A 27,771-nucleotide genomic window follows, 5' to 3' on the forward strand; every position below is an offset into this window, starting at 1 on the left:
CTCATTTCTTTTTAATAGTCAAACACTGTCCTGAGTCCTGAGTTATTTGGATGGAAAGAAATGTATGAGTTAATAAGCAATTTGGCTGCAGAATGTGGACTTTATGTACCCTCAATTAGCTGCCTCAGACTAAGTCCAAAGTTGCCACAGTGTAAGCATGTTAAATGGGTTCTTTTGCTTACAAATGTCTGACATAAAACTACCATTTTTTGTGTATGCTCTGCCTCATAGTCTATGCAGAAATGTATAGGACTAATGAAATGGCTTGCATAGAAATTCACAATTTTGTTTAGCATGTAGTATTTTGCACATGCATTTGAATTGTTTTTACTTAAACAATATATAAAATGTGTGGTTTAGATTTCTCATTTATGAAAACAAGAAGTCAGCTGAATGAATTCAGTTGAACTCATAACTCACATGCTGAGCAGTTCTCTTCTGGCCGGGCATATCCTCCTGGGAAGCTTTTGGCACGCTTTAGCACTGGCAGTTAGCCTTTGATAAGTGTGCTGGTTGAAAAGAGAAATAATTATCGCATTTGCTGTCACTGTACTACCTGAGTGTGGACATTTAAGTGACACCCAGCAGGGGTGGGGTTTGTGTCTGAGCCAGAGAAACAGAAATAGAGAGGGAGGAACAGGATGAGATTCAGTCTAACAATGACATGATATTAACAGATAAGATAACATAAGATAAGATAAAACTTTATTTATCCCCAACTATGCAGAGTTAGTGACATAAAGTTGTCTTAACTTCACTGTCAAACTGCTGACTGTAACTTGTTAGGCCACACAGACCTCTCAGCCTGTTAAGCCTCCATTCAGTCCCTTCCTGCCCTCTGTGATCACCTAACGAGTAAATATAATCATAGCACATACACAATAGATGCAGTAGATCTCAAGCTGCTGCTACAAAGTTGGCTGGCAAAATCAACATTAAAGCTGGAGTTGGTGATGTATTTTACAAGCATTTTTTGTTCTATTTACTGAAATGATCCTGACAGCAATAAATAAATCAAATAATCTGACAAAAAAAGAGTAAACCATCCGCTTCCTGTTGCAGGAATGTAATAATCCTATCCATTCATTTCATTCAACCCAAATGAAATGATCGGTTGACCTACCTGCCTGGCTAACTACGTGCCTGCCTACCCATGTGCACTCTGCCCGTGAACTCACTGTGCGTGTCCAGAGACTTCCAGAAGGCTACCTAGATCTATTGCTAAAGCTATTGTGGGCTCATTCCACAAGAATAACAGAGAAAGTGCAGCCAAAATTTCTCAATGCTACTGTGATGGGGAAACCAGTGTTTAATTATGTTCATCAGGTTGTTGGTTCTTGAACACACCCTTGTGTTCAGGCCAACCCTTCCCACCTCCTCCCTGATTAATCAGAGGGTATTTAAGGCAGCTGTGGCCTCGTGGCCTTTGTCTACCCTGGGTGACATGTGGGCTCCTTTCTGGTCCTGAGTTCTCCTCTCCCTCTTTCGCCTGGTCGTATTGGCGTCTGCACCTACAGTGGTGCACCTTCAATGTTGTGGGTGCTCATTGTAAAGCTGGGTTAGCCTGTGTACCTTTTTTTTTATTAAGGTCATTGTTAGCCGCTGTTTTGCCTTGGCTCTAGTGTTTGCCTTATTGCTGATTTCCTTTACTGTACATTCAGTGGCATGCACCGGGGGGGGGGGGGGGGGGGGCGACCCCCTCGTGGCCCAGTTTTTGAAAAACGTGTGCTAAAGTGCCCTCTTGGGAGCCAAAACATGTGTTAAAGTGCCCTTTTGGGAGCCAAAACGCGTGCTTAAGTGCCCTCTTGGACGCCAAAACGCGCTCTAAAGTGCCCCCTGGGAGCCAAAACGCATGCTAGTGTCCCCTGGGAGCCAAAACGCGTGCTAAAGTGCCCTCTTCAGTGGCGAGGACACGCTATATGTGCCCTTTTTTTCCTTTTCGCCCCTGCCCTTCAACAAGTCTGTGCACGCCACTGTGTACATTCATACATGCATACAAACATGTTCACCTGGACCAACTGGTGTGTTTTTAATTGTTTTCCTTAATTTCCTTTTTTTAGTGGCGTCAGTCGGCTTATAGTGGAAGCTAGGCGCGTTAGAGGGGTTCCCCTCACTGTAGTGTCAAAGTTCACTGGGATACAGTGGTGCACCATTTGCAGTGCTTGCCAATTGCTGTGAGCACACATGGTGGGTGAGTCGTTGCACTCCTGGAACACCCTTTAGCTGGCTTCTGTCCACTCTTTGTTATTTTTGAATTAGAATTAGTGTTTTTAAAAAGAAACCATTTAACTGTTTTATATAAATCTTTTAATATGTTAATAAAATTGTTATTTTCATCATTTGATTAATTTTCCCTGTATTAACCCAGTTCTCTACAGAAAGCTCCAGAAACTAATTGTTTCAATTGCGATTGATAAATTTTGCTTTATTTTGGAACCAGGTCTCTGTCTTGTCTCAGTGAGCCAACTTTTGTTTGTCAAGTAATTGAAGTCAGATTTTCATAAGATTTCCTGAGGTGAAACTCCCCAGGTGGCGTAGTCAGTCTGGTGGCCCCCACCCACGCACGCACCCTTGCCACATTCACATGTTAGCTTGACAGTTGTGTCACTGTGAAATAACAGCTGCTGTTTGATTCACACCAGTTTTACCTCAGTAGACAGATTATGTCTGTAATTTATTTAAAAGAGTAGCCTACAGTTCAACTGAGATCACATTTAGTCCTCCCTTCTGTTGTCAAAATGTACTATTTATAGTGACTTATTGAAAAGGACAGAAAATCAGAAATTCTCCTTTCATTTCATTTGGACATTAAGGAAGTATATGTTGCATTTTAAAATGTGTACTGACCTGTAATCTATACACTAATATATAATGTACAGTATAAACAGGAATACATATGACAACATCTGTGCATTCTATTGCAATTTAATGTGATGCAGTTGTTGTTACCTCTCTGACACAGTCTGAAGAAAAACTTGACAAAAGCTTCACAAAGGGGCACTGAGGTGTAAATGCTTTTGGTGGCTTAAGCTGAGTTTCATGGAGGGTTCTTCTCACCTCTCCAATAAGGTGAGGGAAACAGGAATGAAAAATGTCAGAATAAAACCCAGCTTGTAAACATGTGTCATTTTCCTTTAAGAGCCTTTGTGAGTTGTCGTTTTCATATATTGTTTAATGTGTCATAATGTAGGTGATGTTCAAGCCCATTGAGGCTGTAATTGTGATGAAGAACGAAGCAAATAATTGACTTGCATTTCCTTTTTGTGTTAAGTTGCCTATCTATGGAATAAAATCAAAGCAAAACTGAAATATGTGGGCATATTCAATAAATGATGTTTATAGGAATGTGGATCAGATCATGGCAGCAGGCAGAATCAATTAGCTGCTTGGTGCTTAGTGTAGTTTAGCTGAAGTTATTGACCATTCGCTGAACCCTTCCCCGAACAGTGATTTTCAGTCATAGCTTAGCAAACCTAACGAGGCATGGCAGGCCTGTCAAGCTTCCGATTTCTCTGCATTGAAGTTGTGTGCATGGGGCTACACTTTGAGTTTGGAGAGTGGTGACTCTGAGCCTTTTCGTAGACCCAAAGCACAAGAGCAAAAGTTTAAGGAATGGATAACATAATAAATGTGCTTATAAGATAAGATCAACTTTATTAATCCCCAGCTGGGGAAATTGGGTGTTACAGGCAGCATCAATAAAAATAGCAATAGCAAAGGCAATGGAAAATAAAAAATACAAAATGAGAAGTTGACTATATACATGTACATTTTATACAAAAGACTAGAAGAAATATATTGCCAATGGAAAATATTGAGAAATATTGATAAATTGTACAAGAATCGAAACAAAATCTGTTGTAACTTAAGCTGCAATTATTAGCGTGTCTGGCAAACTATCTTACTACCTTAAGTAGTAACCTGTGGTGGGTAGCTAGAGTACTGAAAATGTTTACTCAAGGAAAAGCTTTTACTACAATTGAAATTGCTCAAGTAAAAGTGAAAGCAAAAATAACAATTTGACAAACCTACTTAAGCAAAAGTACATTACTTGCTCAATAAACTACTCTGTGCAAGTTGCTTTGTGTTTTAACATTGTTTAGTGTCCAAGAGATCTTCACAAGTCATTTTATGCAAATCTTTGTCAAGTTTCAAGTCTTTGGTCTAGAGTCTGAGTCAAGTCTCAAGTCTTTGGTACTCAATTCAATTTGATTATTCCTAGAACATCTATGAACGTAATCTTTATGCTCACAACTAAGACTTCCACTGTGTAGTAGTACCCAGTCTGTGGAAGCTGCTTTTGTCTACCTGTGTCTGAAATGAAGGACCTGTCGTTTCAAAATGTACTAAAACTGCACTGCTTGTTTTTTTCTTATAGATAGAATCTACAACCTTTATGGTCACGCAAAACTTATCAAGCAAATCACTCATGACAGGAGAGCTCATTTGTCAATTGTCCATTGACAATTTCAATAAAGTTTATTAAATCAAGACAACTGCATCCTCACTGCTGCCAAACGTAGGGAAAGGCAGCATTACGTTTTTGCAATTTGACATGCATGAAATCTGAAATTTGACTTTAGAGCGGCTGACCAATCTTTCTGAGACCACCCCCTCCTCCCTGCCTGTGCAGACCGTGCATCTTAAAGATTGTGCATGATAAATCTGATACATTAGCATTGTCAACTGAAAACATGCTGTGCAAGAACAGGAAGCTTGACAGGTGTAGCAGGGGGGAAGGGTTTTGCAAGTTGTCACCTGACAAAACAATGTCAAATACATGGAACTGCTGCAGAATGAGAAATGCATGCATGTGCTTTGTTCCCCATGGTTTATAGGGACCATTCAAGATAGCAATGCACTGCATGTAAATTTCTGATTAGAATATCTGCAGTGTGAAATAGCTCAGACAAGCTGGATGATCCAAGAAATATTAAATGTAGGCTACTTTAATCAGAAAAGTTTGTCTTCCATCATGTCTATTGAGTTCACATTCACAACTAAAGCTCATGGCCACAGAACATTCAAGAGACTCCAAAACCCTGTTCATCTGTTCCTATCAAACACTGAACTGTGCCAACTCAGGTTAAAACCCTGGAGACTGCAGCTGCAAACAACAAATCTAAACTGCAGCAAGGCCACGATCCACAGAGGGAAATGTTGGAGGCGGAGGTAACAAGCTCCTTTATTTTGTATGTGCATTCAACTGAACCGCGGCTGAACAAGAAGCCCAAAGCAAAAACAACTTTGCTTTCAAGTTCAAGGTGGATGCCAAGAGATCTCTCATGGCATTCTGAACATCTTTTCAGGCACAATGAGGCTGATGATTTGGTGCGTAATGAGCAGCACAAACAAGAATTAATCTGGATTATGAGATGGAACAAGGCTGAATGATTGGGTATTAAATTGTAAATGAAAAGAAGTGCAAGGCAGAATCACTCATGGGTGAACTGCATCAATGCTCTGAGCCCTGAACAAGCACAATAATGACATAATGAAAAGTCTCATCAGCACCTATTAAAACATTGGCCTTAATTTATTTTCAGGTAATCATATCGATGGATTTTGATTTCTGAAAAGTATCAGAGAGGTTAGGTGTTTATGTTCCCTTTTACACATGCATTACCCTGCCTTTTTTAACATTAGGGATATATGTGCTTTAGCCTTTTATTTACTGGTTGACGAGTGACGCACTGAGGCCATATTTTCCTCTCAAGCGTCAGAGAAAAGGAGTCTAAAAAAGGAGCCTTTCTTGAGTTGCTGACAAGTGTCACTGTCTCTGAGAGTTCAAAGCCTTGGAAACTATTAATCCATCACAGGCTTGGCTGCCTGGCCCCTCTGCTCTGACCTTGGGCCATAAACAGCACTACTGATGTATTACAGGAGCAGAGACTGAATAATTACACGGAGGAGTTTAGGGATCTGACGCACAGTGCGACAGGCTGGATGTTGCCGGCATGGATGGGTATAAATAGCGTTTGTCATTAGAATCTAGATACACCTACAAATCTGATTCTGTGTGGGGTAAAAGTGGTGGGTGGTGATCATGAGTCGGCAGCAAAAACTAGATGGTTTAGGATCCATAGTTATAACACTGCAAAGGAAAACAATCTATGGGTGTGTTGTATATGAAAGTGCTTTTTTGAAAGACTGATAATAGAATAATGATGGTTAGCACATTGTAACTGCAACTACCCATCAAGACTTTGAGATTTGCACACTTCCTCAATTCTACTGATGAAAATTTATTTTCGATTAACATTTTACCACAGCTACTCTGTAAAACATATCGCTTCCAACAAAACTGAATTTAGCAAAAATGAATTTTATTTTCAGTTCAAAAATATAAAATGTGATTTTATGTTTTATTTTCCTTTTTTGATTAATTGATAGGGACAGAGCACATTAATGTAACCGGGTGGTAAAATCCAGTATTATTCTCCTTTTAGGGTGGATATAATTCCCCTAGTTAATTTAGTGTTAGTACATGTGTTCTTTGTTGTTTTCCTTTTGGTGTAATTTTCTTTAAATCTGAGTAGAAACAGATTGTAAGTGCATTGTCACAGGCTCACTTGTTGTTGCCAACTTTGGCCACAAGGCGGCAGTAGGTGGTAATATTATTGTTACCCTGCACGTGCGCCAGAGTTGTACTTCCTGTTTTACGCGTGGACAACCCGGGAATGTGCAGAGTGGACGGTCCCGTCGTGTGAAGTAGTCGGTAAATAGATAAATATCCTGTAAAATATCCATGTACAAACATGTGAAAAGACAATATATGTTGATATTTTAAGGAGGTGGTTTGATTTAGGCACTACTGGAGTTTGTGTCCTGGCATTTTGAAGGCTGGTCGTCGACCACGGTGTTCTCGAGTACATGCGCCAAGCCGTACTGTGTGATTTCACTTTGTTAGTAGAGAAATGTACAGGGTCTAAATTATTGTTTTAACTCTGTTTTAAGTTAATTAACCGTGTGTGGAGTAGTGCAATCTCCGGGAAGTCTCACGTGCGTTTAGTGAAGCTTGTTGGAATGTAAGTGTCCTATAAAAAATATGTTGTACATTTCTTGGCTGTTTTCTACAGATACAGTTGTGGTTAATGGTGTAAAATATGTATTTAACAAATATTATTTCATATGTTCTGTAATTAGCCAGTCCACTGCCGTATTTTATTTTGTTTTATTATTTCATTCTTTCTATTCATTTTATTTTCAGTCAGCCACAAAAGAGCTGTTTGCTCCCCTGGACTGAGAAATTGAAACACTCTGTTAAAGAATGACCTGTTGTGGTCAGAAATAAATGTGGCGCTCAAAGAACCCTTGAAGTAAATGTGTCCTGTGTGGCATCTAATTCCACGGGCTACATTAATGAACACCAGCATAACAATTGGCTGTAGCGCTAATTTACACTGTAGTCCCTATGCAGGTAACAAAAATAATAACATTACACAATATAAAAATATACAACCGTACGATGGCCAACAAGGGCAAACGCCCTTCAGCTCAAAACATTTCCATGAGGAGAAATGTGAACAGCTTCAGAAATTATGCCAATTCCAAAGCCAGGTTAATAAATTAGCTGTTCAAAGGTTGTAGCAACACAGGTGATTGTGTCTTGCTTGGGCTTGTGACACCTGTTGCCTGAGAGCCAGGATTAAGTTCTGAATCGCTAACCAGTCGTAATATCATGGCGACTTGAACAAATCTCAGACTCAGGTTGGGTGGAAGTATCTCCTCATGCGTCTTTGGAGGCACCTTGGTATGTACTCAAGGAACTTTGGGAATAAAAGGTATTGCCTCCTCAGGGCCAGGATATAGGCTCAGCCGCTGTTTTCTTTTGTACTGATAGCAAAAAACAAAAAAAATGCAATGGCATTAATTAACATGACTTAGCAATACAGGCTGTTATGGATGTGGGCATGTAGGCAGAGTCTTGTATCATTTGGAAGTAATCCTCATATCTAGGGTCAGCTGTTTGTGTGGAGAGGGTAGACAGCTAAAACACCATTAAGTCTTATCCTGAATTCATCCTTTACTGTTTTCATTAGCAGCGCAACAGGTGTTTGTGCTGGTGAGCAAGGAAACATTCAATTGCGGCATTTCTGCATACATATTGATGTGACCTTCTTGCCTGCATACAGAGGGAAGGAGCAGGAGCAGCGTTTATTGCAGCTACCGTTCAGTCTGCCTGATGGTGAAATTAAATTGTATTCTTCAGCCCCACCTGGGCCAGCCTGCTTCTACAGCTGTGCCTCCGTGTCTGAACAAATGAACCAAACAAACTCACCCTGACTTATATATTTATTTATTGTTAGCTGCACCTTCTTCTCTGACATCTGCTCCACCGATGCCACAGCTTTACAAAGATCAGAGCAGACAGGAATAAACAACACAAGCTCATAGTAATAATAAAATATTATGGAGCTCAGAATTGTGCTTGTAAATGTCATCAAGGCACAGTTGATGTCAGTTATTCTAACATTTTATCAGTGACAAAAGTGTGACCTTTTTGAATATGGGTGATATTTTCTTGGTATCTCCTTGGACTTCCCTGTTTTCTGACCTCTTGAAAGTTAAAAATGTTCATTTGTATGAATTTATGCTGTGAGAATCTAATCCTGATGTTCAAAAAGTCACCTTATGTCCATTTTTACCTCTACTGGCTCCCAATTTTAGCCAAATCTGACTTCAAAGTGCTTCTCCCAACATATGATTACATGGGCCGATGTCTGGCTGACTGAGGCCGTGGTGATTTTACCTTGCAGAGTTCAAACTCCTGTGTTCCTGCATATCTGAGCTATGCATATATGCAATATATGCCTTAGACACAAATGATCAACCTCTTAAACTTCTATAACTGGGTTTGATCTAATTATTCTTACCATTTTTTCAATTGTATGAAATAAAATTGGCTGAAATCATTATTTTACACTAACAATGTATCACATGATAATGTGAAAGGGCTCGCTTGTTGCTATGAACCTGCAGAGTTATCATCTGGATCTACACCACTGTACGGAGCTTTACTGGGAATTAAAGCACACTGTTCTTTCAGTAATTTATTGTTTTGGTTTACTCTCACAGCATTGTTTTCAGCCGTACAAGGCACCTGATCACCTAATCAGCATTGCATGTAAAACATATTTATTATCTATTTTGAAATGTTAATCAAAATACAACTGTTAATGTGACTCAGGCAGGTGTGAATCATGTCGTACTGACGTCTGAATCTTACGACAATGTTGTCCGATGTCGCTGAATGTACTCAGGATTGTGCAGAAACATCAGCACTGTTGTTCTGTTTGCTGTTCACAGCTGGCTGTGAGCCACATTCTGTCCTTTGAATTTATTAATCACCTGCAGCACTGAGAGGGTGACGTGCTCATTAGCACACGTGGCACAGCAGCCGTAGCTTTGGCCAGGGTCTAACGTTAATGAATGTTCTGTGTTCTGCTACACATCTACACCGGTTAGCTGTTGCACACAGTGGAATTGTCTGTAATAACCCTTATGGATGAATCCTGAGCTCCTTTAGAACTCCTTAGAACATTTTTATTTTAAGTAGCTAAAAGTCCCAAAAAAATCCATACCCAAAGTATCTCCCCAATTGCAGGTTTAAGATAAAACTCCCTGTGGAGCATCAAATTTCTAGCTCTACTTTTAAGACTTTCTCTCATAACAACTTTCTAGAAACACGTCAACTTTTCCTTTGAAGTGCATTGATTGTTTGCTTTATACTGTCCTTAGTGCTATGGAAGGTCGGCAGCTCGGCACTGGTTTGAAAATAAAAGAAATCTCACCGCAGCAAGGCCACGAGTTACTGTGGGAGATGTTTTATTCAGTGTTTTTACCTGTTTTAATCATTGGTTTCGTTCGTCTTGGAGTGAGGGAAACCTCCAGGGACATTTCAGCTCCCAGTACAAACCTGAAGGACGAGCATTGAACGAATCCTGATCCTAACCAGAAGAAGCTGATTACAGTGAAACCATGCATTTGTGCCTTTTTCAAGAGCTGGATCAACCTTGGAAAGCCCTCTCCCAGTTTCTAGCCCTTGAATTTGACTGCAGCACCTTATTTTAATTATTTTTTTTATTATTTAATTGCAATTGCCTGATTGCAATGGCTACTACAAAGTCAACGATGCACAATTCTATAGTGCTGCCAATGTTTTTCTGTCTCTCTGCTTTCAGCCAGTCTTTTCACTGGCCTAACTTCCTGTGACATACCACAGTATTTACCTTTTCCTTGCCAAATAGACAGCTTTTTACTATAAGGAAAACATCCTTACCTACCTACCTCCCTCTCAGACATAAAAACTGACCCCCAACCTGTTGAGCTTCTCATCATGGATCTAGCTCTCTTCTCTTCTTCTCTTCTTCTGTCCCTGTTTGTCTTGGCAATCACCCGACAAGAGGTTGACACTAGCCCTGCTCCTGGTTGCTCCTCCTGGGCAACAGTGGTGAAAGACAGGAAGAGGTATTTCTTCCTCTTTCTGATCCCAATGGAGAAGAAAACTGTCTTCAACCACTTTGTCCCTCACCTCTCGCCCAGTGCTTATGTGGCTGTCACAGCTGGCGAGGCAATTGCAAATTCTCAGCTCACACCCCAAACTGTACAGTGGTGCAAGAACCTATAACAATCCCAAAGTTTTGGTTCAAGGTGACTAGATTGGTGGAACTTCCTGGTACCGTAGCCTGCAGTCTTTTTGGTGGGAAAGAAGAAAATTTTAATGTGCGCTCACCAGCACTGCTTGAGCTTCAACTTTTGGTCCACAAAGTTGCAGTGCTTGCAGAAGCAATTGACTGCAAATGCTGTCTTCTATCTGGCCTTATTTACACCATGTAAACCAGACCTGAACGTTTCAGCCATCTTTTTAGCCTCCATCAGTGGTTGCAAAACATCTGTATAGATAGCAAGGCCAGACATTGTGGACTGAGCATGACCTGTATAAAAACTGATATACTGAATACACCCAAACTGGAAAAGGACCAAGAAACTGGTGTCCAATTCTGTCCACTATATAGCTTTTAACTCTTTGCGACCCACATTCCAGCACGACCTTAACAACTTAACCTTAATTCTGAACACACCCACTCCTGATAGAGAGTACACATTCAACTGATAAAACCCCAAATAATTGCTGTCCCAAAGTCCCAAAACATCCCCATAGCATGGATAACCATTTACTCCACAACTGCAGCCATATCCCTGTCGTAACTAGTGAAAACTGGGATCTTAAATTTAAGAGCTGCAATTCTAGAAATCATAATCACATTATCTGCATTAAGCCCTTCTCTTCTCCATCCCCTGCCACTTTTCAAAATGTTACTTTAATGAGATGATAAATGCCCATAACCTTGATTTTATCGGTTAATGTGAAATCTAGGGAAAGCTTTGTATGTCTAAATGAGGCCTCACCTCCAAACTATTCTACTTTACAAGAGTCACATGAATCAAGAAGTGTTGGCATAGCTCACATAAATGACTCCAGATTATAAATGCAAACTCCAATTAACGATACTGTTTTTACATCAATTTTTTTATATGGCAGTTTTATATGGACCACCATATATTATACATCATCATTTATCTTGTTACTTTCCGCCAAGCCTACTACTTTACTTGATCCCATTCCTTCAAAATTAAGTGACAAGCCCGGAGGCACGAGGTTTTAGGACTCAGAATGCAGACCACAGACAACTCAGCAAGGTTTCAAAATAAAGGAAAATTTATTAACTCAAAGCGCTCAGGAAAATGACAAAATGCAAACAAGGTAATGTAACAAAGTACAACTGAAAACGCTAAGGATAACTAGACTAGATAAAGAACAAAACTATCAAAGGCTCAAAGATAGCTCGACAACAAAGTAATGAACAAAAATGCAAGACTGGTCAAATCACTAAAGCTAGATAACAAAGTAGCAAACAAAAGATTCAAGGCTGGACTAATAACTAGACTTAGAGGGACACAGAAGACAAGGATTATGTAACGCTAGATAGCAAGGCAAGTACAGAACAAGGCACGAGACAATCTGGCACAAGACAAAGGGAGACGCGGACTATATATACACGAGGTAACAAGGAACAGGTGGAGACAATTAGGTCAGGGTAGACGATCCGACAGGCGGGGAAACACACCGGGAAGTCAAGGGCCTGAAACGAGAGGAGAGTTAGGTTTCACAATAAAACAGGAAGACAAGACATGATGCTCGTGAACAAAACACATTAACAAATCTGACGAGACATGACATTAAGGACCTTTTTCCAAACATCAGCTCACTGTAGCTACAGATAAAAAACAGCCCTTTAATTAGTGGAAAACAGGGGTTAAAGATATATAATCTAGACCCTGATTTGACGATTGTACAAGACCAATCACAAATCTGCCCTTCTTGCCAAAACTCCTTCTAAAAGCAGTGGCCTAGCAAATCATAGATCACCTTTAATCCAACAATTTGTATGAACCTCACCAAAATTCCACGCCACAGACACCACCAATGATTGACTTCTTGCTTCAGACTCTGGCTCTGTTTTAATACTGGGGCTCCTACACCTCAGCACAGCTTTCGGTACAATTGATCACCACATTACATTACATTACCCAGAAAGTTATGTTGGTGTCACTGGCTCTGCTCTCTCATTGTTTCGATCATATTTATCTGACAGATCTCACTTTGTTGTACACAACAACTTCAGTTCATTAGACCACAAAAAGATGAGTTATGGTGTACCACAGGGATCTGTGCTTGGTCATATTTTTTTCTTTACTTACTCGTTACCCCTTGGTGCATTAATCAACAGCTACTAACTTGGTTCCCATGTCTATGCAGATGATACTCCACTTTACATCTCCATTAAACCTGACGCCCGTCATCGACTGGTGAAAATTTCTAAAGTTCCTTCTATAAAATGCTGGGAAAACTGAAATGCTAATTATTGGGCCAAAATAAATAAGAAATAAATTCTGTGCCCTCACTCTGAATATAGCTCGTTCCACAATTTCACAAGCCCTTTTGTTAGAAATCTCAATGTCCTACTTAGTCTCAGTATCTCCTTTGAACAACATAAGAGCAATATAACAAAGACTGCATATTTCTATTTATGAAACATTTCCATGGTTTGTCCAATTCTTTCCATGTTAGTTCATGTAGTTTGATCACACTCTACGTTTTTGTGTGTTTTGCTAATGTTGCTAATTGCTGTTTTTGAGCTTTCCTTTGAGGCATGCTTTGTGATACTGGGCTAAAATAAAGTTTGACTTTAGCTGATAATCTAGACAAAAGTAATAAGCGGGAGTACAGCACAAAATGTTACGTGTCCAGTTTTGTACTGGGTTGTCACAGTTCACAGCCAAACCTTTTAAACATTGATGTAGATGTTGCATACCTTTACATGATTATCAGACCTTGATTCTGAAGCTTGTGTTGTTCTATTGTAAAATAATAAATAAATAAAATAAAATTACTTAGACTACCATTCTTTTAGAATAGCAATGCAGTTGGGCATATATGAAAAAGTCTAAGAACTTTTCTTTACACTTCTCTAGATACCTTTATTTAAAACGTGAAAAAATCATTGAAGGCATTCCATCATTTCCAATGATGTCGAGAGTACAGTTAAAACAGAATAGATACACACAAAATAATTAAAATAACGGGAAAGCACACAGTAGAACAGAGTTAAAAACATTTACATCCAAGCATGGAGTTTGTGATCATGTTTTAAATTGACCTTCAGGTATAGCTGTATTAAATTGTAATGTGTGTTCTAAAATGTTCCAAAGCTGTGCAACACACACACAAACAAAAAAAAAAAACAAAAAACAGTTTTTCCTAGTTCAGTGTGTCCATGCAGGACTTTCAGCATTAGTCAGTCACTTAAATGGGTCAAATAATGACTATGGGACCAGTTGAATAAAGAAGTGATGTATGATGGCATGTTGCCATTGAGAATTGTAGAAATAAACAAATGCCTGTCAGGTCTTACTGTTACAGATGTCCACCCAACCGTTTCATAGAAGATGCAGTGATGAGTAGAGTAAGTGTCACCTGTAATGAATCTTAGGGCAGAGTGATAAACTCAGACAGACAGAGGTGTGTCTGTATATAACATCACTACAATCAAAGACAGACAAGGAGACAGCCTCAATTATCCACTTCCCACTGAGCAGAGGAAAATTATCTCTGTTTCTGTACAAATATCCAGGCTTTTTGTTGAAGCCTGCTGACAATTATGTCAATGTGAAATAAGAACAAAGTTTAGACCCTATGGCCAGTCAGAGTGGTGATATGCTAACTATTGTCCATGATATCGCTGATTCTGAAGAAAAGCATGCATTTAGTCTTATTTGCATCCAGAGCTAAGTTCAACATTGTTGTAGGATTTCAGTAGTGTGTGCAGTAAAAGCAATAGAGAACTCTATCATCCTCATGAAGATGGGCATTAAATCATATCATAGCATGATTGACAGTATCAAACGCTTTTGTTAACTCTACAACGAGGTGAGCACAATATTTCCCTTCATCAGCAGCAGATACAAAATCATCTGTAACCAAATTAATTCATAATTAGCAGTGAATGCATGTGTTTAGCTCTGAAACCAGACTGGTGTGGACTTAATACAGACTCTCTTGAGAGGAATAATTAAGTTGATTAGTTGGTTAATTATTAACTACTGACTCCATAACTTAAGCAAGACATAGCAGTTTGGAAAGCGGCCGATAGCTGTTTTCTCCCACCGCCCTTATGCAGTGCTATGTGCATGTGCAGATTTCCAGACCTGAGGGATAAATCCAGTAGAGAAGTGTAGCGATCAAATAGATATGTAATTTGTTCAGCAATGAATGGAGCACAAAGCTTTAAAAAGTAAGGGTCTAGTTCAGGCATGTCCAAACTATTCCATAAAGGGCCGTGTGGCTGCAGGTTTTCGTTCCAACCAAGGAGGAGCACACCAGGCCAACCAATCAACATCAAGGGATCTCTTAGTTATCAGCTGAAAAGTGAGATCAGCTGATTAAATGAGTCCAGTCTGGTGCGCTCCTCCTTGGTTGGAACGAAAACCTGCAGCCACACGGCCCTTTATGGAATAGTTTGGACATGGCTGGTCTAGTTTATCCTCCCCAGTGGCTTTCCTGCAATCAATAGCTTGAAGTGCCTCACTAACAGCAGGGGAAGTGAAGGCCTGTAGGGTGAGCTGAGAGGTACGCTTTAAGGAAGGCACATGAGCCGACGGCTGACTGTTAAGAGCAGATCCTGGATATGCCGTAGCAGACTGATTCCCAGCAGGAGCAAAATGTGTGTCCAAATGATGACTTTACCAAGCTGTCATTAAATACAACATAAGAAGGAATAGATACAGAGGGCTTGTTTTTATTTGCATTCTTTTTCCAGAAAGAGTTTGTAAAAGAGCTAGAGATGGATTCTATGTGATAGTTGGTCTTTGCTTAAAGAGGGTATGCATTTATTTCTGAGTTGTCTAAAAGTCAGCCAGTGGGTTGTTTCACCGGTGCGCCTCACTAGAGACAAGCTGTGTCCCACGCCCGGAACACCATTGATAATACTCAGGAGAATCAGGGGCTTGATCTGTCTTTAACACTAAAAGCTGTGTTTAGCAATGATAGCAAGTCATTAACCACCACATTCATTGAATTGTTTCTACATAATTTAACTTTCAGGGCATTAAATTCAAGAATGAGCTATAGTGACAATATTTAAAGCAGTCACAGATAAATATGGCTTCACATAAACAGCCACACCAACTCTGTCTATTCTGTACAAGTTATGGTTCTGTTAGGAAACATCAGACTCATGCATACTCTGTTGCAGCGGTTTCTGTCACAACCAGGATATCGGGGTCAGTCTGTGATCAAGAAATTAATTTAAAACTAATAGAAACGAATGACACAGACTTCTGATATTTAAATGCATCAGCCCCATGCCATGTCTGGATTTGAAAGTATGTGGGTTAAACAAGACTCTGCCAGAGCCACAGGAGGGCTTACTCACACATGGCAATCAAAAGCTTGTTTTGGGTTTGGGCTTTAAAAATATTGGATTTTCAGGTTTGTAACAGGGGCTGTTAGTGATCAGTACAGGAATGTGAAACACAGAGTTGAGAGCAGGGTGTGTTCTGACTGTCAAAAGGAAACTTGTTTCTCAGGTATGTTTGTATGTTTTTATCACCTGTTGTCAAGCTGCAGGACACAAATGACAGGACAGATCGTCAGTGCAGCAAACCACCCACATAGTTCCTTCAGTGAAAGCAATTAAAACAGACAAGTAGATGACAGGTACTGTACCTGTCTACCTGAATGTGAATGACAGAATAGCCTGTCACTTGAATTCTCTCAGTTAGCATTGCACTGAAGTAATTAAATTATCAGGATGGTTATCAAAGGTAATGGAAAGCTGAAATAGATGGAATGAAGAGAAACAATGGGAACCTGCTGAGGAACTGATTTTGGAGAGATGATAACAGAGGTCCTGTTTGATCAGGATGTGCCTCACCGTATGGCAGCTACAAACAGGAGGCCACAGACTGTGCCAGAGTGCACGTTTATCTGGTGGGATTCATGCCACGGACTAAATGAGAGCTTTGAGGAGAGATGAGACAGTCACATTATCTCTCACAGTATATGACAACACTGTCTCAGAGGACGTGTTCATTCTGTGGGTGTCACATGGACTCTCACAGGCCTGAGGATGCAGAAAGTGTAATCTGGGCTTTTATCAGTGGCAGTTTTGTGTTTGAAAACTTCAGTTTAGGCGAGGATAAGGGAGGGTAACTCAAACCATTTCATTTAGGTATTAAATTAAATTAAAAACTCTGTGACACTGCTGGCAAAACATGACAGCATTGTGAAAGAGTTGCAATTACAGTTTTTCTCAAATGCTAAAACACAAAAGCCAATACTCAAAACCAAATGACCAGTTGTCTAAACACATTTACTAAATCTAGCCATCATTTGCCAATATCATAAACACATTTCACATGAAGACACAATTCACTAAACACAAACCTCCGTTCTCATAAATCTAAACACATTTTTCTTTGCTAAAACACAAGTTGCAAAAGAACTCTGCTCATATTCTCAAATGAAAGCTCATGTGATGCAAAATGCTTGCCACAGTCAGCAATATTTGAACACATGGACATACCTGGCGTCATTCATCACACACAACGACTCAAAATTGAAGACACGTGTTGCTAATGCTGTGACCACATGTATAAAAGCAAATTCAGAGTGCACAGTTTGCTGAAGATTCCAAACAAGCACAACGGATGAAGGCAGAGTCAGGGGAAGAGGAATTCAAGTCAGAGGAGGGAGAGGAGCTGGCCATGGAAGAAGAGGAGCAGGCCAACAGGGAAGAGGAGAAGGCCCAGGAGGAAGAGCAAAGAAACCTCGCACCATCAGTATGGACGAGATGCGAGTAACAGTCATTGAACATGGCATGACAATGGCTGAAGCAGGACTAAGAGTCCGTCCAAACCTGAGTAGGTTCACCATGGCCAACATTATCAGGGCATTCAGACAACACAACAGGTATTGTACTCTATTGCTTTCTTTGTCACAATACAGTTTTACAAGCCTGTGAAAGTAGTCTATTGGTTTCAAATCAGTTGTTATTGTAAAACATGTCAATTGACAACACATGTTTCTGTCTTTAGAGTTGAAAGAATGCCACATGAAGGCCACAAATGCCACAAATTTACAGCGGCACAAGAAACCCTCATTGTGGATATGGTTCGTGAGAACAACCTCATCAGACTCGACAATGACAAAGTCATTGCCGATAATGTCAACTTTGAGAGCATTGATGATGTCAGCTTGGCCAGAATAGACCAAGTTCTCTGGCGCCAAAAGATGCGGATAAAACAGGTCTATAGGGTTCCCTTTGAGCGCAACTCTGCGCGACACAAAGACCTACGACATACTGTGTTGCTCAGTGGCCTACATTACTTCTGGACAATACTGTGCTACCTGATTGACTGTTGTTCAGAACACCTGTGCACTTTCACGTTTTCACAGAGGATATTACTGTACAGTTGGATGCAATGGCCAGACCTCATGAGTACCTCTTCCTGGATGAGGCTGGCTTCAACTTGCAGAAACGAAGGCAAAGAGGCCGTAACATCATTGGCCAAAGAGAGAGACTCTTTGTGTGTCCATGGGTTCGGAGGGGCTTGTCCACCGACATGCTGTCCTTGGGTCTTACAACACCCAACGTCTCCTCACCTTCCATCCTCCTGGACCACCAACAACACCATCCTGGGCCCGCACATCCCATTTATGTGATCATTTTGGACAATGTCCACTTCCACAGAACAAACCAAATCAGAGAGTGGTTCACCACCAACAGTAACCAGTTTTCAAAAGTCTGTCTGCCACCCTACTTCCCTTTCCTGAACCCTACAGAGGAGTTCTTCTCATCGTGGAGATGGAAGGTTTATGACAGACAACCATACACTAGAGAGAACCTCCTAAGGGCAATGGAGCTGGCCTGTGTTGACATCCCATTCCAGGGGGTCCAGTGCCTGGCAAGAGAGAATATAGCCTGCGATGTGGATGAGGTGATGTGGCCCGATGCAGCTCAGCGACATGATGCTGCACAGTGATTGTGGTGTGAATAAAGTAAATAAAAAAACTTCACACCCTGAACATGTTTTCAAGAGTACTGTTGTGTGCAATAGATTCTGTTTTTGCATTGAGTTGTGTTACAGTAGTGTACATGCAGTATTTTCTATAGATTTATATTCTTCATATGAAACTTATAAATCTAAATGCCTAATCCTCTACAGAGATCTAAGAAGATCCGTTACTGTAAAGTTTCTAAAAATATGCATTGGCAGTTATGAAACAAAGAACCTTCTCACAAATTGAGCATTGTGTTTTCAATTGTTTTGCTGTAGTGTGTAATGATGTGTATAGTGTTTACATTTTTGAAAGCTTTTAGCTGCTCTTTTGGTGTGAAAGTTTGAGTTTTGAAGTGAGAAGGTGTGGTTGTGTTTATGTAGCTTTAGAAAAGGGTGTTGTGTTTAGACATTGGGGAACATAGAGGAAACGTTTGTGAAATGTGTTTTAGCATTTGAGAAAAACTGTAATATGATAGGAAATCAGCTTGACCTGACCTATTTTTTCTCTAGAAAACAAGTTAGAAATATGACCAAGAACATTATTTATTGGGATAAAGCACACATTATCTGAATATAAATCCAAAATGGGCCGTGCATCATAAATGCAAAACTTTTTTTTTTCATATTTTTGAATGTACAGAAACAGTCGAAGTTGCAGAGGAAGTTACACTTAGTTACATTTGCAGAGTTGCTCTTAAAGAGCGAGACGTCATTCCGCTGTGTCTATCTTTATGGAAACGCGAGTGAGAAATGCAAATTATTGCAGTGTTCTCTTCAAAAGATTAAAATGAACCTGAAGTGGCTCACCGTCACACACACACTGCAGCACACTGAAAGTGGGATATCGTCATTCGGCTTGTTGCTTTGCTTTCTGTAAGAACATCAGACACTTTTCATGAAAAAACAAATGCAGTCATTCACACTGTCACCTCTGTTTTTCACAACTTCGACTCTCTCCTCCAGCTCACAAGAGTGTTGCAGAGGATTACAAGTTGGTTCACTCCTTGTCAACCAAACCTGCATTTGCTTGCAAAAGTTTTAAAATAAACAACTTTAAGGCACGTTGTTAACATCCTTCAGAGTTTATATTAGTCTTGAAACAGATGCTATGGTTACCCTTTGTGACCTCTCGCTTGTATGTATCACAAGCAAACAGCTTTCATACATGTACTGCATGTTACTGCCTCCAGTTCCCGTCATCTGTCAAGAAACGTGGAGGTTTGAGCAGGTGAGACTGAGGTCCTGCTGACATCATGAAAGAGGAACTGAAGCATTGAACGGTCTGAGGGATAAACTCCCACTGTTTCATGCAGAATATCAATAAAACATGAGGTGTTTAGAGACTTTTGTGTCCGTCAGATTGCTTTTATTTATGGAGCTCCTTCTGCATAATGCTGCTGAAGATGTAATCAGCGGAGCAGCAAAGCCCAGTGATCTATGCCTGTACTCTTATCTGATCGCTGAAGGAGTGAACGCTTGCCGCTGTTTCTAACATCAGCCCTATAAGCCTTCTTCCTCACACTTAGCTGCCATGGATAAAAGACACAAAGGTGTTGTTGAAGAACGTTTGAGAAAAATTCATTTATTTATACGTCCCTACAAGTAAAAGTCCTGCATTCAAAACCTTACTTATGTATAAGTACGTTAGTATTATCAGCACTTCAATCATCAAAAGTAGAAGTACTCCCTGTGCAGTTACATGCTCCCTTTCAGTGTTTTACAATTATTTATGATGTCTTTGGATCATTATTACTGCTGCTCTAATGTGAATGTTGCAGTTTACTGCTGTGGTAGTTAAAATTGTCTCTTCAATATGCATTTCTCAACCAATAAAGGAACATTTAATCTTTCATTTTGTCCGAAACATTCATAGCAAAAACATACACAAGAGATGTTTTCACTGAACAATTGTAATCTGAAAAGTCAATAGTAACTAGAGTAAAAAGTAAAAAAGTAAAAAAAAAAAAAATCTCTCTGTGACAAGGTGGATTAGAAGAATAGAAGTACAAAGTTGCATAAAATGGAAATACTCATGCAAATACAAGAACCCTGAATTTACTTACTGTACTTAGAGTGTTAAATCCTCTTGTGCGTGCAGGAAGGAGACTGTGCAGGTGTTGAGGTGGTGAGGAGTCCCCCCTCCCCCACTGTTCTCCAGAAGTCCAGATGTTCCTCACCAGTGATTTGTCCTCAGATTATAAAGACACAAAAAAGTAGCAGAGACAAAAGCAGTTGTGACGAGACATCTAACCTCTGACCCTATGGTGGTTCCTCTTGACTGCTTAATTCTGGCCTGTTGGGAACATACTGTACACAGAACATGCTGTCCATACTGTGCATGATGGCGTAGTGGCTAATGGCAATAAAAAGGGGAATGAGGTCCACATGAAAGTCGCACCACTAGAAAAGTAAAGGTCTACTCTGCTTGCTCGATAGTGCTTTTAAACATTACACAATGTTTTGCCACCATTAAAGCCACATTGTTATGCTTGATACATTTCCAAGAATGATTATGATGGATACAAACTGACAACAGAGGACTGCGATATCGTTTATAATCAGGTGGGTGGGCGATGCTGCTCCTGCTCGTAGCGCTGCAGTCTCATCAGATCAGTAATCAGGGAGCAGGCCGCTGGTAATTATCCAGCCCACCTCCAGAATGCAGCAGGAAACAGCAGCAGAGAGCCAGCGCGCTCTCCGCCCGCCTCCTCTCTTACCGCTGATTGCCGCTGTTTCGTCTGCGTGGAGAAGCATTAATCAACTCTCTTCACTCAGGTGAGAGCCCATTTATTCATAACACTTGACACCAACCTTGAGTGAGCAGTGAGTTAAATTCAATTATCATCCCAGTGAGCCGTGGAACGCTTTAGCCCACATGTCACATTAGAGATGTGCCGAAATCCTAATGGTATTTAGGTCATTTTGAAACATGTAAGCTTGTAGTGATACAGATACAAAATGATTTTTCAAAAATGACAGCAGATTTGATTGAAGCTCTGATGGATTGTAAAATGATCTGTGACGGCAGTGCAGATTGAAATACTGAGGCAGTGAAGCTGAACCCTCGGGAATGTCCTGTTGGAGTGATCAAATGGAAAAAAGAACTCTCGACATTAAAATGACTTCATCTCAGGAACAAAAGCGACCAATGACAAGCACTGAATGCACAGAGGTCTGCTTTTCAGACTTCAAAGAACTAATCCAAAAGGCTCTCTCCATGTCAAGTAGACAGGGTTTAATTTGTAGATGGATTATCAGATGAAAAGTCCCAGAGGGCCGAACAGCAGCAGGCTCAGATCCCCTCCGTTATTAACATTCAACCCACTTCCTCATTACATCACTTAAGTAGCTCCTTCATTGTAAGAAACAATGAAAAAGTGCAATAAATCAATAAAGAGAGGTAACATTAGTTGTCAGATTTTTACCCATAATTTCCAATTTAAACAGCTCCCCATCAAAGATTCTTCATTTTCAGTTACTTTGAATAAAAGCTGAAAAAAAAACAACTTCTATGAATAGTTACACCTGTGTTAGGGCAATACCAGGGTGCAATAATTCTGCTCTGGATTTTTGGCTTTTTCTGTCCTCTGCCCAGGGAGCTGTTGATGAGAGGCTCGAACGACTCCCACTGGGTAAATAAAATACCAGGAGATCATCAGATCACAGCATTCTGCACCACCTGATGAGATCCAGAGGGAGAGCGGCTCCTGTGCATGCTAACCACAGGAGAGAGGAGGGAATAAGCAAACAGACGAGAGGTGACAGGAAGGAGGACAGTGGTACGACTCTGAGTGTCATATCAACAGGTTGCTTACTGTGGGAAATTTTGGGAACATAGGCAACAATCTAATGTATCAACCTACCCCAATGATCACCGGTCATGCATTGGTCATGCTATGCATATATTACTGCTGGATTATGTCATTTCCTTATGGAACTGCATTTCTTATGGATCCTTAATGGTGAGGCCCTTAACTGAATGAGCTCATAGTACTCTGTAACTGCACTACCCCACTTGGTTATTATATTATTTGCATCTATCTTAAATCTAGCTTTGGCTAGCCTGCACCTCTCTTGATTTAGGCCTTTCAGGTTTTTATTTCACTGGCACAAAGACGGATGGAGGATGTACGACAGCTGAAAACAAAAAATCGAACACTTCACCCGTGCAGGATCATCTCAGCGTGGCACAACCCGACCCTGCCGGTGTCTCTCTCCCAGGTATGCTGCATCAGTGGTTAATAACGAGTCAGGTCAATCCCCTCGTGTCAGCCTTGATGCTCCCATGTGTCCACTTACACACAGTCTAATCTACCAAACTGCAAGACTCAGAAAAGTAGAGAGCGACTCTGGTGCACAGGCTAAATCTAGCTGATTCAATATCACATCTACTAGCATTTACTGCTGCATCATGCATCCTAAATCCAAGAATTGTGGGAAACTTCTCAGTCACATGCTATTTATATCGAAAGGAGATATTAGCACAGATTGTATTAGAAGGCTGCTGAGGGTAGAAAAGTAGAGTAAAGGGTGAAGGTCAAAGATCAAGAAACACACATGCCCACTTCATTTAGTGTGATCATTCCCTGAGTTCAAATGACCCATTGAATAGGATTTTAAGTACCTGTGGGACATATGGAGGATATTTAATTAAATTGTTCCTAATTTCAGCCACAATGGACGCTCTGTCAGACCTGTACTCCCCACGGTTCCATTACAGGATAATTAGATGTCATCTCACTCCGTGCAACATCTCCACTGTGAATCTGGCTTCTTCAGTGTGGGAGGCTCTAACATCATGCAGATAATGAGCAAACATAGTAAAATGCTTTATCAAAGTTTCTGCAGGTGCGTCTGCTTTATTAAAATCAAATAGATGCCTGATTGTCTCGAGGTGCTGCACATTTACCCTTTTTTGCTCAAGAATGAAGCTCTGGTGTTGAGGCAGGAGTGATGAGCTGAAACTCAGAGTGGATTACACACAGCAGGAAGCAGCGCTCTGTCCAGAGACAGCTGCAGTATTTAGCAACATTTGATCGTTTGTCTCTATCATCCTTTTGGTTTTCTCTGACTTCAATGATAGTGATTATAAAACAGACATAGATGAGACACCATAAACTAGAGTTAGCTGTAGCAAGATACCTAGAACGCTAGTTTAATTGTGGTTCATTACAGGAGGAATGTGAAAGATCAAGTCCCCAAAGGAAACAAAGTAATTAATCTAGTAAACAAATACACGAAGTCCACAAGTGAAATGAACATCAACAGTTAGCACTGTTAGCAGTAACAGTTACTTGAATTGTTGTAGACAGATAGTTCTGGTCCTTGATTGTGGCTGAGCCACGTTTGAATGCTGAGGACGCTCAGCATCGCTCCAGCCAGCTGAACACAGGTCTACTCAGAACAAGTGAAAACACCTGAGTGAAGGTGCAGGGCTTTTATTGCCTTCCTTCCTTCTTTCCTTCCTTACAAAGAAGTGCAGGTCCTTGTTTCTTATTCTGTGAAGAATTGTTACGTATAACAGACTCTGTCAGTGTGGTGTATAGTTGGACATACAAGCAGCTAAATGCACAAAAAAATGAAATGAAGATGCGTTCAGTACCAACATTTTTGTGACTTGCCACGTTAATTAACAGTGTTTCCTCATTATGCTAATACAAAACGTCAGCATTATGCTTCCTTCCAAATGATTTGCTGCTCCTAATTAGTTCTATATGAACAGAATTTCTAGGAGACAGGGCGGTCACTTTGGTCCAGACTAAAACATCCCTCCAACTACTGGAAATTTTCTAGCCTACAGACATTCATTGATCCCAGAAGATACTTCTCGATTCTCTTGCTTCCACAAGAATTGTTGGATGGATTAAAACTGTGGCGCAGATATTCATATAGTCGCCAGTGGACCTGAGTTTCTTGTGCTGCCTCACAATTCAGGGCAGTTTCGCCATTTATTGGCGTTGCAGAGATGCAGAAAATTCACATTGATTCAGGAAAATTTATTTTAGCTTCCTGTCAAAGTGCTCTGACTTGCGTACTTAGTGGTTTAATTGTGTTTTTGCACTGTTTGTTTTATGCTTTCACTAAAAGTGAGTTTGGTTCTTAAAGATTTAATAGTTGAGTGATTTGATTTGTTGCCAAAGCTTAGCTAAGATTCATATGTTTGTTACTATCGAGGGGAATGCTTAGTGCAAGCAATTTGAGCAGTTTAATTTGTTTCATTTTTATTAAAACTATGTCTATTGTTGAGTTCTGCTCTCTGTTGAACAGCGACACTTACCACAAAATCAAAGCTGGCTTCATTTCCAGTGTCAGGGCTGTTTCTGAGTCTCTTGGAATATGGAGGGAATTTCATCGTCATAAAAAATTACTTTGACATTTCCATCTCTGGGATGTTTCAGTTTGAGTCATTTTAGTCAGTCGTCTTTATCTCCGCTCCGCAGACAGAACAATATTAATACCCATCAATAATGTCATGTAGTGCATAAAGAAATCCCTCCCCTGAAAAGTTTAGGGGGAACAACAATCTGTGATGTAAATTTATGCTAATTTAATTTGCTGTAGAGAGGGAAAGTGTTGCTGTGTTTCAGCTTCATTTAACAGGGAAACAAAAGACCTCAGCTGCCTCGAAACACTGTTTTTCCACCGCATTTCTGCCACTGTAATGATCCGTTTTTTCTCTTCAACAGGATTTTAATTTGCATGGGATCCATGAAAGTTTACTTTAAGGCCCTCAGCAGCAATTATGGGTAAATCCAACAGGCAGTTCAGACTGTGCATTAATTTATTTTCAGTATTGTATGTACAGTAATGACAACATTCAACAAACAATATGTACACAGAGGTGACTTACAGGGAAACTCCAACCTGGACCCTATTTTCCCATGTTTTTGTGTCCAACGGTCTAAAGGGGAGAATGATTTTTATAATTGGTCCAGTATTGATAGAGAGCGCTGCAGCTGGTACAAACATCCTCCATGCTGTTTCCCCGCTGCCTTTCTGATGTCCTACCTCCCTCTCACGCTCCCAATATTTTCACATCTCACTCAGTGTATTAAGGGTGTATTTCAACCAAACCAGAACTAATAAACAGTGAAAAGACATCCAAGGCGGTTTTGTTAAGTTTTTTTTTTCTCTTTTTTTTTTTTTTGAGTTTGAATGAAGTGTGTTTTACGATGATAAATCACTGTTTCTGTGAATGGATTTTGGTGGCTTTGAGGAGAGCGATATCGCTGCTGTTTCTGGTAAGGCAAAAAGGATATTTCTCTTTAACAAAAGGGTCCTCCTCTGCCGGGATCCTGCCCATAATGTTGTCAGACACAACGCCATACTGTTTAATGAATAAGCTGTTGTGAGCAACAGATACTGTATAAAAGGAACAACACTGCTACTGCTGTCTAAACAAGAAGGTAACCACTGACATACTGTAGCTTGAAGGTGTTGAGCAGGCACGTGACATTAACACACATTAACAGCTAAATGAACTGGTGAGTGGATTTAAACACTTTGCTGTGACTTTCATTCAAAGAGGCAGGTTTACGACTTCCAATTTACAGCTACAAGGGTGGTGATATCTTTTTAAGTTTTATGAAGGGAGAGTTTTTAGAATCTGGAAAAACTTGAGAAACATTTGCTTGACAGGTTGACATTAGTTTGGAGGAGCAAAGTGTTCGTCTCTGTACATGCAGCACATCAGGAGATTACTGAGGCCAGGTGCCCACCTGACATTGTTTTGTTCGAGCACAGTGCCTCGTGCAATTTCTACATCATGCTGACATTGGCCAGAGTTAAAGAATGCCCGATAATGATCGGGACGTCACAGATGAGGCTTGCCAATGTGTTAATTCTGAAAACTGCTCAAGATTGAGGCTCATTTACACCTGTTATAAACACGTAATCTTAATCTGGATAATGACATCTCATCCACTGGCCTTTGCGTTTACACCTGACTTAAGTCTCATTTCTGATCAGTTAAAATACTCATATTAATAATATGCAAGTTAGGTGAGGATAGCCACGGACAGGCGTCATTTTTAAATTTGTGTAGTGTGCACTTTGCGTTACGTGTTTTTCCTTGTTGCTGTTTTTCCGTGTTAATGTCAGGTGTAAATGTGGTCACTCAAGTGAACCTGTGTTAAGTCTTGACAGCAATTTTTGAGATTTGTTCTGGAGGCTTCACAGGTTCCCCTGACAGCTCAGAGTCAGTCGAGCCACAGACGTTTTAATTTATTTGTATTAATAAGGAATCTAGGATGAATAGTGGGACGTCTTCAAGGTTAACACAGTTTTGTTTTAGCACTTCTGTAAAGAGCAACGTGCTGGGTCTGCGGGGCAGGCATATAACGGACCAGTACGTTCTGATTGCCCTCTTGATGAAAGTGGTCAATTACATGGACATCTTCAACACTGAGCAGCCACTGGTGTCGGGTGTTCTTGCTCTACATTTCCTGTCAAACAGTCTCCTTGGGATTTCTTAGTTTGGATTTGTGGCACTCCTTTCATTGTTCATGCACAGTGGCAACCGTGGCTCTTGTTAACCACCCAGGAAATATAAAATGCATTGCTTTATTTGCACCACAGGAATTTTCAGAGAAAGAGGTGCCAGACAGCAGGTGTTCAGAGGAGCAAATGTAAGCACTTTCATGAATTGTATATCATTATTGTGTGGGACTATTTTGTGCTAAAGAGTATCAAAAGAGACACTTGTTTATATGAAAATGCTGCACATTATTACTTTAACCATAGAAACATCTTGAGACAGAGTTGTGCGAGAGAAACAAAGAACAAATACCTTAACTCAGCAATAATGAGGTAAAAATCATTGAGCATGAACCCAGACTGAGATGAGAAAAAGCGTTTTTCTTCTTCTCTCCTGTTAAAATCCCACCCTTGATCCAAACTATTGCAGAGACAGTAGAGTATAAATATCCAATATGAATATTTGGATGGCTGGTTTTCATTGCATTATTTATGCCTCATTGTCAGCTTCTCTTCAATTCTCTTTATTTCCCGTTCGGATTATCTCAGCTCGTCTACCTGTCAGGCAAACACAGATTAGTGCTTCAGCAAAAACACATTAAATGTTTGCAGAGCCAAGGAAGTGACAGACAGTCTGTGTTTTATAGTCCGTGCTGCCTAAAAACTTCC

Source organism: Chelmon rostratus, chromosome 4 (assembly GCF_017976325.1).
Source record: "Chelmon rostratus isolate fCheRos1 chromosome 4, fCheRos1.pri, whole genome shotgun sequence".
Lineage (NCBI taxonomy): Eukaryota > Metazoa > Chordata > Actinopteri > Chaetodontiformes > Chaetodontidae > Chelmon > Chelmon rostratus.